Raw genomic sequence first — 14,998 nt, 5'->3', positions numbered from 1 at the left:
GTGCTCTGAGGTTTTTCTAAATTCACTAATTCTAGTTGCTTTTAAAAAGGTTTAAATAGATTCTTTGGGATTTTTTTGTAAATGATCATGTCATCAGTGAACAGTTTCATTTCTCTGCAGTTTAAATATTTTTGTGTGTGTGTTTTATGTAAGAGTAATGCTGACCTCATAATACAAGTTGGAAGTGTTTCCTCCTCCTCTTTTTTGTTTTTTTCCTTTCACTGGAGAAGTTTTTGTATAATTAATATTATTTCTTCTTTAATTGTTTGGTAGAATACCCTTCCGAAGCTATGTGGTTGTGGAGCTTTTTGTTTTTTCACCTAAGTTTTAAAACTGTTTAATTTCTTTGGTAGATATAGTATTGTTCAGTTTATTTTTTCTTGAGTGGCTTTTGTAGTTTTTGTAGTTTGTGTATTTCTGGGGATTTGCCTATTTCCTCTAACAGTTGTGTAAACTGTTGACATAAAGATGTTTGTAATATTCCCTTATCCTTTTCATGTCTGTAGGACCATTAGTAATGTGTCCTATTTCATCTTCTCTTTTTTGTCAGTCCGTATACAGATGTATTGGTGTTTTGGTTTATTCACATAACTCGTTTTTTGTTTTATTGATTTTTCTCTATTTTTGTGCATTCAATTTCATTTCTCCTTTTATACTTATTTACTTCCTTCTGTTTGCTCCTTTTTTTTTTTCTTTTCTAGTTTCTTAGGTTTGGAGCTTAGATCATCAATAAGACATCTTTCTTTTAAAAAAGAACAATGCCATAAATTTGCTTCTTGGCCCTTCTTTAGCTATATCTTATGACCTTTGATATATTTTCATTTTCCTTTAATTCAAAATATTTTCTAATCTTTTCTTTCTCTTTGATTCCCGAGTTATTTAGAAGTATATGTATTTTATATATATATATATGTATATATGTATATATACATATATATGTATACATATACACACACACACTCTTTTTTAAAGTAGGCTTCACACCCAGTGTGGGGCTTTGAACTCACCACCCTGAGATCAAGACCTGAGCTGAAATCAAGAGTTGGATATTTAACCGACTGAGCCACCCAGGTGCCCCAGAAATATATTTCTAAATTTTCAAATATTTCAGGATTTTCCACATATCTTTCTATTATTTCTAGTTTAAGTGTTTGGTAGGCAGTGAATAGAGAACAGTTCTATTGAATTTGTTGAAGTTTGTTTTATGGGTCAGAATATGGTCTACTTTAAAAAGAATGTGTACTTGAAAAGAATGTGTATTCTGCTGGGGTTTTGTTAAAAAATCAATTAGGCCAAAGTAGATAATAGTGTTGCTCAGATCTTCTGTAATTTTACTAATTTTGTGTCTATTTGGTCTGTCAAATACTAGGTGGGGAGTCTGTATGTGTTTTGGAGGCCTATTCTTAGGTATGTACACACTTAAGATTGTTAGGTCTTCTTGGCTGATCCTTTTTTGTTTTAAAATTTTTCTCTTTATCCTTGGTCACATTCGATGTTTTTTGTTTTTCTTTTTTTTTAAGATTTTATTTATTTGAGAGCCGGAGCGCATGCATGCATGTCTGCTTAGGTGGGGGCAGAGGGGAAGGGCAGAGGGAGAGGGAGAAGCAGACTCCCCCCTGAGTAGGGAGACCAACATGGGGCTCAGTCCCAGGACCCTGAGATCATGACCTGAGTCAAAGGCAGACGCTTAACTGAAGTCAGACACTTAACCAGCTGAGCCACCCAGGTGCTCTCACATTCTCTGTTCTTAAGTCTAGATTGTGTGATGCTGACATAGTCACTCTAGCTTTCTTTTATGCAGTGTTTGCATGGTGTATCTTTTAACCTATATGTTTTATATTTAAAGTTCATTTTCCTGAAGAAAGCTTGACAATCTGTTTTTAATTTGTGTGTTTAGACCATTTACATTCAGTGTAACTGTTGATAGTGTTGCATTAAATCTACCACGTTGTTAGTTATTTTCTATTTGTCCCATCTGTTTCTCATTCCTCTTCTTTTTTTCTGCCTAATTTTATATTATTTTTTGCGATTGTTTTATCTCCATGACAGACTATTTGTTCTCAGTATTTTTTTTCTTTCTTTCTTTCTTTTTTTTTGGTGGTTGCCCTTTTTGTTTACTGTATATCTTTAATTAATTCATCCTGGTTCTACCTTCAGTCAGTATTATGCTGCTTCACGTGTACTGTGAAAACATTACAACTGTATATTCTTAATTCTTGTCATTCTTTATTTGTGCTGTTTTTTGTTACTGTGCATTTTCTTACACTATAAACCCTTAGAACGTTGCTACTAATTTTTGCTTTAGGTGGTCAATTATTATTTAGAGCTATTCAAAATAAGAAAAAAATATGCCTTTTTATCTTTCAGTCATTTTCGTTGGTCTTCATTTCTCTGTGTTGGTTCAGGTTTCTGTCTGGTATCTATTCCTTTTGTGTGAAGAGCTCCCTTTATAGTGCAGGTCTCCTGGTTATAGATTCTCTCAGTTTCTATTGGTCTGAAAATGTTTCTTCTTCAGTTTTGAAAGATTATTTCTTTGTATGTATTTTTCCGTTTAACATTCTAAAGAGGTTACTGCATTAGGTTAAAGTTTGCATAGTTTGAGAAGTGTGCTTTAATTCTTTGTTCCTCTATACGTAATGTAATGTGTCTTTCCCCCTCCTTTGGCTGTCTTTAAAATAATCTGTTCATATTTTATTTCATATGAAGAATCTGAGTGGTTTTACTTTTTTTCTTTTGGAGGGGTGAGTAGGACTTAATTTATCTTGCTTGAGGTTCTCTGAGCTTCTTAGATGTATGATTTGGTAGCTTTATATTTGAAAAGTTCTTATTATCTTTTAAAATATTTTTTCTGCCCCTTCTTCTGCAATTCAATCACACATACATTAGACTGTTTGAAATTGTCTCTTAGCTCTTGAATTCACTATTCTTTTTTATCCCACCCACTGCTTTTTGTTCCTGTTGTTTCAGTTTGGGTAATTTTTATAGACCTGTCTTCAAGTTCACTGATTATTTATTTGTTTACTTATTTATTTATTTTAGTTAGCTCCATTGAATCTGCTTTTAATTAAGAAGCCTGTTGAAGGCTTTCTCTATCTATTACTTTGATTTCTGAAAAATTATTTCTAGTATTTCATTTAACTTTTATTAATTACTACTTCTCTCCTACAATTCCTCATTGTCTTCATGTTTTCCACTTTATCCACTAACTAGGTCTTTTAACATGGTAATCAAAGTCATTTTAAATTTTCAGATTGTTTTAACCTTACTGAGCTTGGTTCGTTACTTGTTTTGTCTCTAGAAAGTAGATTATAATTATTATTTTTTGCTTTCTTAGATATTTCATAATTTTTGACTGAATGCCAAATATTAAGTATGGGACAGTAAAGACTGAGGTTAATACTGTTTGTGCCTGTGCTTTTAGTGTCAGGGGTTCAGTCAGTTTAGTCTGGAGTTGAACCAGGTTTTGGTTTTTTACTGCTGAGATTACCCACGATGCACCACTAGTTTCAAATTCCTCTAATATTACCTTGTAGGTAGAGTGTACCTGGCTCTTCCCTCCACTTCAGGCATTTCAGAGAGGGTCTCTCTCTACCTGTACCTTGCCTCCCCCCAGGCATGGACTTTTGTTCCTCCATGCTTCCCAACCTTTATGTCTATACTCTTTTCTTTTTTTTTTTTTTTTAAGATTTTTATTTATTTATTTGATAGAGAGAGACAGCGAGGGAGGGAACACAAGCAAGGGGAATGTGAGAGGGAGAAGCAGGCTTCCCGCCGAGCAGGGAGGCCGATGAGGATCCTGGGATCATGACCTGAGCCGACGGCAGACGCTTAACGGCTGAGCCACCCAGGCGCCCCCATACTCTTTTCTGTTTTGATCTCTAAATACTGGCACCATGAATTCACACTAATAGCTCTAATTTCAGCCCAACACCATAAGGTTTATTCTGGCTTTCTGCCTTTTCATATTTCTCATTCTCTTTTCTGATAGTGTGAAATCTACCCACTATTATTCCTCATATATTTACCTACTTGCTTAGTTCTACTGTATGAAACCACTTTCCTGCCCTCACCAGGTGCTGCCTTGATCTGTGCATCTTCCTCACATGGACCCCTCTGGGATTTTACTCCCCTTTGCTTGGCTGGCTTCACTTTCCTCACGTTGGTCTTCGGCCCTCTCCAGGACAGTGCTACCCACCCTAGACATACCGTCTGGGCACAGACCCCTGACTTCAGGAGCTTCTGGATTGAAATATTAAATAATGAAAGGAGGAAGGAAATGCAACTATTTTTATGCCTTCAGCTTCCGATTTATTTCCAGATTAGACATTATAAGATGTCCTTGAGAAAGGAAAGCATTTTTTTTCATACTTTTGTGCTTATTTGACTATGTAGAGGAAGTACTAAATTTTTTGGGTGTAGTTAACAAACTTGATTAGTTTTCATACCAAAAGGCATATGATTCAAAATTAATTATGAACAGCTTATGAAGAGAAGTGTCAGCCTTGGCTGTTTCACAAGACTCCCTATCTGAAAGTTGAAACAAAATGTTGAAATTTTGGTTGTTACTGTCTTAGGAGAACATTAAAATGCTAAAAAGTATATAATGTTACCAGTATTTCCATTTTTGCTGTTTTTATGCATCATACTTCAAGAATAAACATTTCGAAGTGGAGGGAAGCACATATGCTTTGGAGTGTAGAGGCTTGGGTTCCTACTCTGCCTTCCTACTTCATAATGATATTTGGCAGGCTATTTACTTCTGTAACTTAAGTTTCTTCATTTATGAAAGTGTGAGAGAGTTCAATTGAGAGTTGTTGTAAGGATTAAGTTATGTGAAAGTGCCTAACATAATACCTGACTCCACAGATATTACTTTACTTTTCTTCCTCCTTTGACCTTTTCCGACGTGGTAAATATTCTGTTTCTTATGGGTGGGGAATCCTTTTACTTATTTTTTTTTAATTTAAATTCAATTAATTAACATATAATGTATTGTTTGTTTCAGGGGTACAGGTCTGTGATTCATCAGTCTTATATACTACCCAGTGCTCATTACATCATGTGCCCTCCGCACTGTCCATCACCCCAGTTACCCCTCCCTTCATCCCCCTTGCTCCAGTGACCCTCAGTTTCCTATGATTAAGAATCTCTTGTGGTTTGTCTCCCTCTCTGGTTTCGTCTTATTTCATTTTCCTTTTACTTATTTAAAAATAGACATCATAAATTCTTAGGATTTAGTCTACTCAAGTAGGAAGTATAAAGAGAACATGTTTTACTTTTCTGACTTTCTCACTTAGTGGAATTTTGCTGACCTTTTTGCTTTTCTTCTTGATCATTTTATGTTGAAATATGTGATCCATATCTATTTCGGGAAACGAACAATAAATCTCAGATCTGCTAAAAATAAATTAAACATAGAAAAATAATTTGTGATATTATTATAATACAGGATATATAGTAAATTCCTACATTTCACATAAGCCAGGAAATTAACTAATTTATAACTTGGCAAAGTGCCTTTCTTATTTTAAGGTAGTATGTAAATAGAATAAAGAACATTTTACATGCATTCTGTTTTCTGGTACAGGAAACCAAATGAGGGTTACATGCCATCCTAACAAAGTGTTCCTCTCGCCTATTGATTTATTAATATAATAAATGTGAAACCTTATCATTTTATTTTCTCAGAACAAGGCTATTTATATTAAATATTCACAAGTTAAAAAAATCTTGATGATTTATTATGTTTACTTGATCTTAGCCTCTAATATATGGCATTTCTGTTACAGGATTTTCTCATTTTTTTTAATGGTTATCAAAGTGGTATCCCTTCCTTAGTAAGATAATAACATAATTTATGTGAATAACTGCATCTGAAATCTGTCAGATGAAATAGAGACATGGTTATGTGGAGTTTAATACATGTTTTACAGATAAAAAAAAAAGTAAAAGAAGCAACAACAACAAAATCCTTCTTTACTAAATGCAAATGTACTCTGTTGCCTATAATGTAAGACTGTTTCTGAATAAGTTTAGGGATATTTTCTAAGACAAATAGGCTTTTTGGACCCAGATATTTCCTGGTTTAAATATTAGTCATTATTGTCCTAACTGCACTAATTCTCATTTTATTTTTGGAAAACCTTATATTGCTCCATAAATTGCTGCTATTTCCATTGAAAATTTGACCTCTTCATCTCTATAGGTGTGCTGGTAATTGGGCAAAACAGTCCACTAAGCTTTACTGACTCAGATAACATTTTTAAATATACTCTCCAACATTTTCGTATTAAGTGTGTGAGTTCATCTATACATCTGTACACATTCTTACATGTTTAAAGTTAAAGCCAGTACCAGTCATAGTTGATAATTATGGTTATGATTATTGGTTTGTCAGATCAGAAGACAGTTTGGAGCTACCCCAGGTGCTAGAAATTAGGAGTGAAATCTGGGATAGGAAGGATTCACAGAGGAGAAGCTCAAAATTCCGCATACATGAAACTATATTTAGACCACATTGTTTTATTTCCTATATGTTCATAGACCTCTACCATAATTTCTGCCTAAAATAGACTAACCCTTCCACACATTCTCTGTCTGATAAAAAAAACTTCAAGACGTTTATTTTGTTTATTTTAAGCAACTCTACTAAGGCTAACTTACATACAATAAAATGCACTCACTTTAAATAGGATGTAAATAAATGTATAATTTAAATTTTAACAAATGTGTGATAAGCTGTTGGAGGGAATACAAATGATACAACTTTCTGGAAAACAATTTGGTGGTGTCAAGTAAACATTTAAAATATAAAATTCTCTTTGACCCAGTAACCCGCCTCTAGGGATATATTATCTAAAAGTAACAATGTGGATACATAAGAAATATTTAGAAGGATATTTTATTGCAGTAGTGTTTTTAGTAGCCAATGTTTGAAAAGACCTGAATATTCACCTAGAGTGGAATATTTGAATAGATTAATACATCTCTCACTTATACAACTGTGAACATAAATTTGATATGTTTTATCTAGGAAAAATATTGATATATTCAATGACAAAAGCAAAGTATAGACCAATATTTGTAGCGTGGGGGTGTGTGTGCTCCCTTGCGTGTGTGTGTTACGTACTCTGTTCATCTAGTTAGTTAGCCATTGCAGTATTTGGGGCAAGAAATAATGGTGGCTTGGACCAGATGGGTTGTAGAGGCGAGAGATTAAATGATTTCAAGGGATTTGGGAGATAAATTCCAAAGGATTGGGTGATACTTTGGAAGGGGGGATGAGGCAGAAGGAGGAGTTGGTTCTGTCCCCAGTTTCAGGGTTTTAGTACTGATGGCAGGACAGTTATTAGAAATTATGCACTTTAAGAACATTAAATTGGGAGTAGAAGATCATCAATTCATTTTAAGTATTTTGAGTTTAAGGGCATTTTGCTATATTTATGTGGAAATAGGTGGTAAACAAATGTAATGGAACTGGTGCTTATTGGAGAAGTCTTGATGAGAAATATAAATGTGGGAGTCAGTTGCTGTGTACCTGATAATTGAAAACAAGCACATGTGATCTTGCTCAGGGAGACAGTTTAGGATAGGAAGAGAGGGGGACCTGGAATCAAGCCTGGAGGAACACAGCATTAAAGGTCAGATATGAGGAGGATGAGTCAGTGAAGAAGGTAGGGAGATTGTGGGTTTACTGAATACAAGGGAAGAAAGTATTTTAAGAAGGAACTGGTCAATAATGATCTATGCTCAAATGTGTGACTAAAGATTAGCAGATTCCAGTTCAATGAAATGATGGGGGCAGCAGCCATGTTGGAATAGGATGAGGAGTGAGTGGGAGGGGAGGAAATGAATATGGTAAATTGGACAGTTTTGTAAAACTTGGAAAGATACTTGTGTTATGTTAGTAGCAGGAAAAGATAAAAATCTACTTAAGAACTGTATGTCCTTACAGCAAAAAGGATGGAAATATATCAAAATATTAGTAGTATTTGGTTCAGAATACAGGAACTGTGTGTGATTTTAGAAATCTTTATTTTCCTTGTTTTTAAATATATAACAAAATATGGATTATTTATTTATCAGTCAGGATCCAGTTAAGAGACAGACCATGCCAATATTTGAACAGAGAGAATTTAATATACAGACTATTAACTAGGCACAAAGTCACCTAAGTAAGTGCTAGATTAAAAAGAATATTCTAAAGTATCATGGAGGTGGCTCCTACAGGAAGTAACCAAGGCTAAAGGAATATGGGGAGGAGGTTTTAATGACTTAATGTTAGAAACCGTGAGGAAGGGCTCAGCAGAGCTGAAATTCAGATCTCTGATGAAAGTGTGCTGGCAGGTTGGTGCTCTTGCTGCTGTCTTTCCAGTGAGGGTTGAGGGTCATGAAGCTGGTTCTGCTAGCACTGGAGAAAAGTGGATTTAGCTGCTGCTACAGGAAGGCAATGCTGCTGCTGATATGAAGGGTTAGGAAAGCAAAACACCATAGCCCCTGAGTGTCCCTGCACACTTTTGCCAGGAAACCAAGGATACAAGGCCTTGACTGCTCTTTACCCAGGTCATTCGGGTTATACTTGCAGGGATGAATTAAGGTCATCAAATCGGCTTCCTTTCACTTACTGTAAAAGAGATTCTCCAAGCTCAGTTTTTTTTTTTCTGCAACACAACCCACCATGTGTGTAGGAAACCACCACGGACTCTTTGGATCATCCCTCTGAGATTTGGGTGGGGGTGAGGGTGGGGCAGGTATGGGCAATGTGGATTAACTCAAATCTTTGGCTGATACTTTGCTGTGAATAATATAGTCCTTTGGTCTCTGACCCAGTAGTCAGAGATATTTATGACTCTGTGGATATTCATGAAAATGTGGTTTGCCAACTTGTTAGTTTGTATATAAAATAAATCTTAGATTTCATTATGAGTTTGAGAATATTGTTTGCAGGCTCATTTTGAGGGAGAGGTGTGTGTGAATATGTTTCTACCTCTTTGTTAACCTGCAGCTTTGTAGTAACCTTCACTTGATCTAAGGAACAGCTGTCTAGCCTTCAAGGATGTTCATGGTGATGATGAAAATTCATCCAGAATGCAATATAGAGAGTCAAGGAGAGAAATTAAGAAGAAGAATTGAGAAATAGAAAATAGTGAGAGGTTTCAAAGAATGTTTAGTAAGAGTCTTAGATGAGTTTAATGGAATAAATGATAGAGAATCAATATTTGAAAAGATATAAAAAATAAGGAAGAAATATTAAAAGCTACTAAAGAGAAAGGGCTGATTACTTACAGAAGGATGACAGCTGACAGCAGAGTGCTCAGTGCAGTACACCGGAGTGATATCTTTAGATCGCTAAGATAAAATAACTGCCAACTCAGATTTTTATATTAGCCAAAGTATCATTCAAAAGGGAGGATGTAAGATACAGGACAAAGAGATGTGCAATGAATTAGTCAAATACCATGAGGAATTTAATTATTGACTACAAAAAGTGAGATTAAATAATGCAAGGTGTAGTAATTGTCTTTGTCTACAGTTGTGTCTATATCAAGATGTCAGTAATCTAGATATCTATTTCTAATAGTGAATTTGATAAGCAAGAGCATGGACTCTGGAGCTAGACTGCCTAGGTTTAAATTCAGGCTTTCCATTGAGTAGTTGTATGACCTTGGGCAAATTAACTTACTTGTTTTAAACCTCAGTTTCCTACTCTGTAAAATGGGAGTAACAGTATTTATCTCATTGGGTTGTTGTGAGAATTAAATGGGTTACTATATGTGTGTGTTAATATCATTGTCATCATCCCAACATTTCTGTAGAATATCTTAAAAAGGGTCTTAAAACCTTTGCATATTAACATCAGATATTTTGGGGATGTGGGGTTGGTATGGAAAAGAAAGAAGATAGTTACTTGTTTTATTATAAATCTCAGGTATTCAACAGCAATGAACGGGGTAGGTATGTGAAAGCCCATATGTGTTTACACACCTATACATACATGTACACGCACTGTTATTGAGAAGCGCTAAGGAGAGAGGTGGAGCATGGAAGGGGATAAAGAAGTTTTAATTTCAAATAAGATGGTCAGGGAGTATGTATGAGGTTTACATTTGTATAGAGACATGAAGGAGATAAGAGAGCCATGAGAATGGCTTCTCCTGAAGGAGAAGAGAGAGCCTTTTTATAAGAGCCTTTAGTTGAAAGAAACAGCAAATGACAAGACACTGAAGCAAAAGCATAACTGGCACTCTTAGAAAACAACAAAGATGGTTAATAGGGCTGAAGTAGGTTGCTGGAAGGGAAAGAAAGGAGAGAGTGAGGCATAGAAGTCATAGAGGTGCATCGCTTATAAAGACGTATAGCCTCTTAAAGGACTTTTACTCTGAATGAGATGGGGAGTCATTTGAGCATTCTGAACTCTTCACTCTCTGCTAGGTTGAAAACAGGCTGCAAGCGTATTACATTAGTAATTTAATTCAATAAAGAAAACAAAAGCACCCATGGATTCTTTTTTTTAAACTTAAATTCAATTAATTATCATATACTGTCTTATTGATTTCAGACCTAGAGGTCAGTGATTCATCAGTCTTATATAATACCCAGTGCTCATTACATCACATGCCCTCCTTAATGTCCATCGCCCAGTTCCGCCATGCCCTCACCTCTCTTCCCTCCAGCAACCTTCAGTTTGTTTCCTACGGTTAAGAGTCTCTTATGGTTTGTCTTCCTCTCTGATTTCATCTTGTTTTATTTTTTCCTCTCTTCTGTTATGATCCTCTGTTTTGTTTCTTAAATTCCACATAATTCCACAAGTGAGATCATATGATAATTGTCTATCTCTGATTGACTTATTTTGCTTAGTATAACACTCTCAGTTCCATCCACGTCATTGCAAATGGCAAGATTTCAATTTTTTGATGGCTGCGTAATATACCATTGTGTGGTGTGTGTGTGTGTGTGTGTGTGTGTGTGTGTGTGTGTACACCACATCTTCTTTATCTGTTCGTCTGTCCATGGACATCTGGGCTCTTTCCATCTGGGCTATTGTGGACATAGTTCCTAAAAACACTGGGGTACAGGTGCCCCTTCAGATCACTACATTTGTATCTTTGGGGTAAATACCCACTAGTGCAATTGCTGGGTTGTAGGGTAGCTCTATTTTCACTTCTTAAGGGACCTCCATGCTGTTTTCCAGAGTGGCTGCCCCAGCTTGCGTTCCCATCAGCAGTGTAGGAGGGTTCCCCTTTCTCTGCATCCTCACCGACATCTGTCATTTCCTGACTTGTTAATTTTAGCCATTCTGACTGGTGTGAGGTGGTAACTCATTGTGGTTTTGGTTTGTATTTCCCTGATGCTGAATGATGTTGAACATTTTTTCATGTGTCTGTTGGCCATTTGGGTGTCTTTTTTGGAGAAATGTCTGTTCATGTCTTCTGCCCATTTCTTGATTGGATTATTTCTTCTTTGGGTGTTGAGTTTGATAAGTTCTTCATAGATTTTGGGGTACTAGCCCTTTATCTGATATGTCATTTGCAAATATCTTCTCCCATTCTATTGGTTGTCTTTTGGTTTTGTCGACTGTTTCCTTTGCTATCACACATGGACTCTAATATCACTTCCCTCCTCAAGAATCTACAGTGGTTCTCTGTGTTTTTGGTTATGTTACTTTAAGGTTCATCACTTTTATTTTAAAGCTCTTTGTAATTTTGCCACCTTGTATCCGTTTAACCCCATTTCTTCCAATTCTTCCACACCTGGAAATAATTCTTCCAGTCCTAATTCTTCTAAACCTAGAACCAGTTTTAGCATAGTTCCATTGCCTACCATTTTTTTTTTTCTGGTAAAACTAACTGGGAGATTTTACATAATGGACATTGAACACATAAAAGTTTTTTTCTGTAAATAAGTGAAATGTTGTAGAAGTCTTAATACTATTGAGCCTCTTAAACATGAATAATTGAGTTGTTATCATCATCTTATCCATCAATAATCATAGTAAAATTGGCAGAATCTGTTTTACCTAGTGGTTTATTACAGGGTACTGATTAGTTAACTGAATCTTGGGGAGGGCCATGACATGAAGCATTTTTGTTATATACCTTGGAACCATGCAGTCAGGAGAAATACCCAAGCATGCCATACCATATATCTAATCAATTGCCTTCATTGCCCACATGGTCTCTGTGAGGATGGGGACCAGTCACTAGAGCTTCTATTAGAGCCACGACAGAAGAATCAGATCCCTTCACCGTGATGCTTGCAAGGCCACTGCCTCAGATCACTTACTTTTTCCTTCCAAATACTGCATATTTAAGTATGCTTGGCAATGCCTATGCCAGATGTTAAACCGTAGGTGGAGTGGACTCTGGGAAATGTTATGTACTTTTCCATCCTCTGCAGTGTTTGAAGGTGTGTTTGAAAGGAGATTTGAATGAGTGTGAGTATTTACTGCATTCATAATAAAATAAATGAAAACAAAAATGACACTGGAGTCTCCTTTTTCAACTACAGATCTTCCTTGACTTACAACGGGGTTACATCCTGATAAACCCATCAGAAGTTGCAAATACTGTAAATTGAAAATGCACTTAATACACTTAATCTACTGAGTGTTATAGCTTAGCCTAGCTTACCTTAAATGTGTTCAGAACACTTCCATTAGCCTACAGTTTTGCAAAATCATAACACAAAGCCTATTTTATAATAAAGTCTGAATATCTCCTGTAATTTATTGAATCCTGTAGTGAAAGTGAAAGACAGAATGGTTGTGTGGTACAGAACGGTTGGAAGTGTATTGGTTGTTCATCTTCACGATCCTATGACTGACTGGGACCTGTGGTTCGCTGCCTATGCCCAGTATCATGAGGGACTCTCCACCACATTTCTCTAGCCTGGAAAAAGATAAAAAATTTATAGTTGGTTTCTACTGAATGCATATCACTTTAACATCATTGTAAAGTTGAAAAATTGTAAGTGTGTTCATCAGTAAGTTGGATCTTTGTAAATTGGGGACTGTATGAGATTGGCGGCAATCAAAATTTTGCTAACTTTTGTGTTGACAAGAACACAGGGAAATGGTTTCTCATACATTCCAGTAAGAATTTAAATTAGTAAAACGCATGGAAGACAAATTGTCATTAACCGTTGAAATTACAAATCAATATACCCATTGATATACTTCAGTTCCCATTTTGGAATTTATCTTATATAGTCACACAGTTTGGAAACATATGTTTGTTACATAGGGGACTAAATAAATTCCAGTACATCCATACAAGGAGAAATTCTGCAGCCACTGAAGAGAAGGATGTGGTAGACCTTTGTGGACTGATTCGGGAAGATCTCCAAGGTACAGTAAAGTGAAAGAAGCAGGTTCAGAATAGAGCACATGCTATTCCATGCTTGAGAGACACAGAGACAAAAACTATGTGTGTAAACTGTTAACAGAATTTCTGTTTCTGGGAGGGCCAGAAAATGAGGATTCGATGTGACAAGGCTAGAACCATGCACACGGAACTGATTTAGCGCAAAATATTTACTAGATATTTAAGAAACTGATAGCTGTTTGCATTGTAGAAGGAACTGTGTGGTTGAGGAATCGGATTGGAAAAGAGACTTATTTTTTTACTTTGATATGTTCTGGATTTTTCATGGCAAAAAATAATGTGATTTAAATTAGCTGTTGCTGCTGTCTCCAAAATATGTTTCTGAAGATAGGTTATGTAGGGGTCTTATTTATTTATCATTAAAGAGTTTGTATATTTGTGAATAAATTAAGATAAGCACACTATTATATAAGGAAATTTTTCTCAGTGATATTAATATTAGGATGTTGTGTTGGGGGGGCTGTGTACTTTAACTGGTTAGTATATATGTTATCTGTTATTAATAGCACAAAGTAGGTAAAAATCAGAAAATATCTTTTAGAAGTTTACTTCTGGAAGTGAAATGAGAATGCTTTCTACTTAGAAAATGTTTATGTTTGTAAGTAATTTTACTGTTTTGACTATTACTTTTTATATGTAGAAAAGATGTAATATAAAAAATGTGATTAATAAATCCACGATATTAATATTAGGTAAGAACTTAGTCCCTTCGCCTTCATGGTAAACACAAGCAGTACTGTTGTTCACTATATAATGTAACTTGACTTTTTTAACTTATAAATGTTAATATGGAGAGAACAGTTTACATTTGCTTTTCTGAATTAATGAGATGAATTTGAGAAATTTATTAAAACTTTAACCTAAAATTGTTACATTTTTCATTGAGACTTTTGCGTCAAAGTAGGTATTCAAGGAAATGGTAAATTGTTGGTATATGAGAATATCTAATTAAAATTCTGCTAAGAGGTTTTGCCTCATTTAAGGAACCTTGCAAAACATTTAAAAATCTTATTTCTTTGTCAGCTTGCACATATTTCTGGTATCTTCTACCCCCAGTAATGTTGGGATGCTTTGTTTAATGTAACCTCAGTGTAGAACTTTGATCTGTTCCAGACTCTCGACTACTTATTTGAAGGATTTAATAATATTTTATCAAAAACATTTGACTGGAGTGGAAAGATGAGAGCTTAAGTATCTAATCAATTTGAAATCAATTTGAGAAAAGATTGGCTTGAAGCATATAGGAGAACATACCACTTTTCCTGTTTTTTTTAAAATAATAATATCTTTTTATTATATTATGTTAGTCACCATACAGTACATCTCTAGTTTTTGATGTAAAGTTCCATGATTCATTACTTGTGTATAACACCCAGTGCACCATGCAATATGTGCCCTCCTTACTACCCATCACCAGCCTATCCCATTCTGGCCCCCCCGCCCCCCGCAAAGCCCTCAGTTTGTTTCCCAGAGTCCATAGTCTCTCATGGTTCATTCCCCCTTCTGTTTACCCCCCCTTCCTTCTTCCTTTTCTTCTCCTACCGATCTTCCTACTTCTTATATTCCATAAATGAGTGAAACCATATGATAATTGTCTTTCTCTGCTTGACTTATTT

The 14,998-nt window shown here is 35.4% G+C and overlaps 1 protein-coding gene across 2 annotated transcripts in view; it reads left to right on the top strand.

Annotated features, from left to right (window-relative positions):
- Positions 1–14,998, top strand: part of MAN1A2 (mannosidase alpha class 1A member 2) — a 186,742-nt gene that overhangs the window by 75,523 nt on the left and 96,221 nt on the right. The gene's annotated exons all lie outside the window — the stretch shown is intronic.

Source organism: Ursus maritimus, unplaced genomic scaffold (assembly GCF_017311325.1).
Source record: "Ursus maritimus isolate PB19 unplaced genomic scaffold, ASM1731132v1 scaffold_12, whole genome shotgun sequence".
Lineage (NCBI taxonomy): Eukaryota > Metazoa > Chordata > Mammalia > Carnivora > Ursidae > Ursus > Ursus maritimus.
The sequence above is the reverse complement of the archived record's forward strand: the minus strand, read 5'-3'. Positions and strand labels throughout refer to the sequence as shown.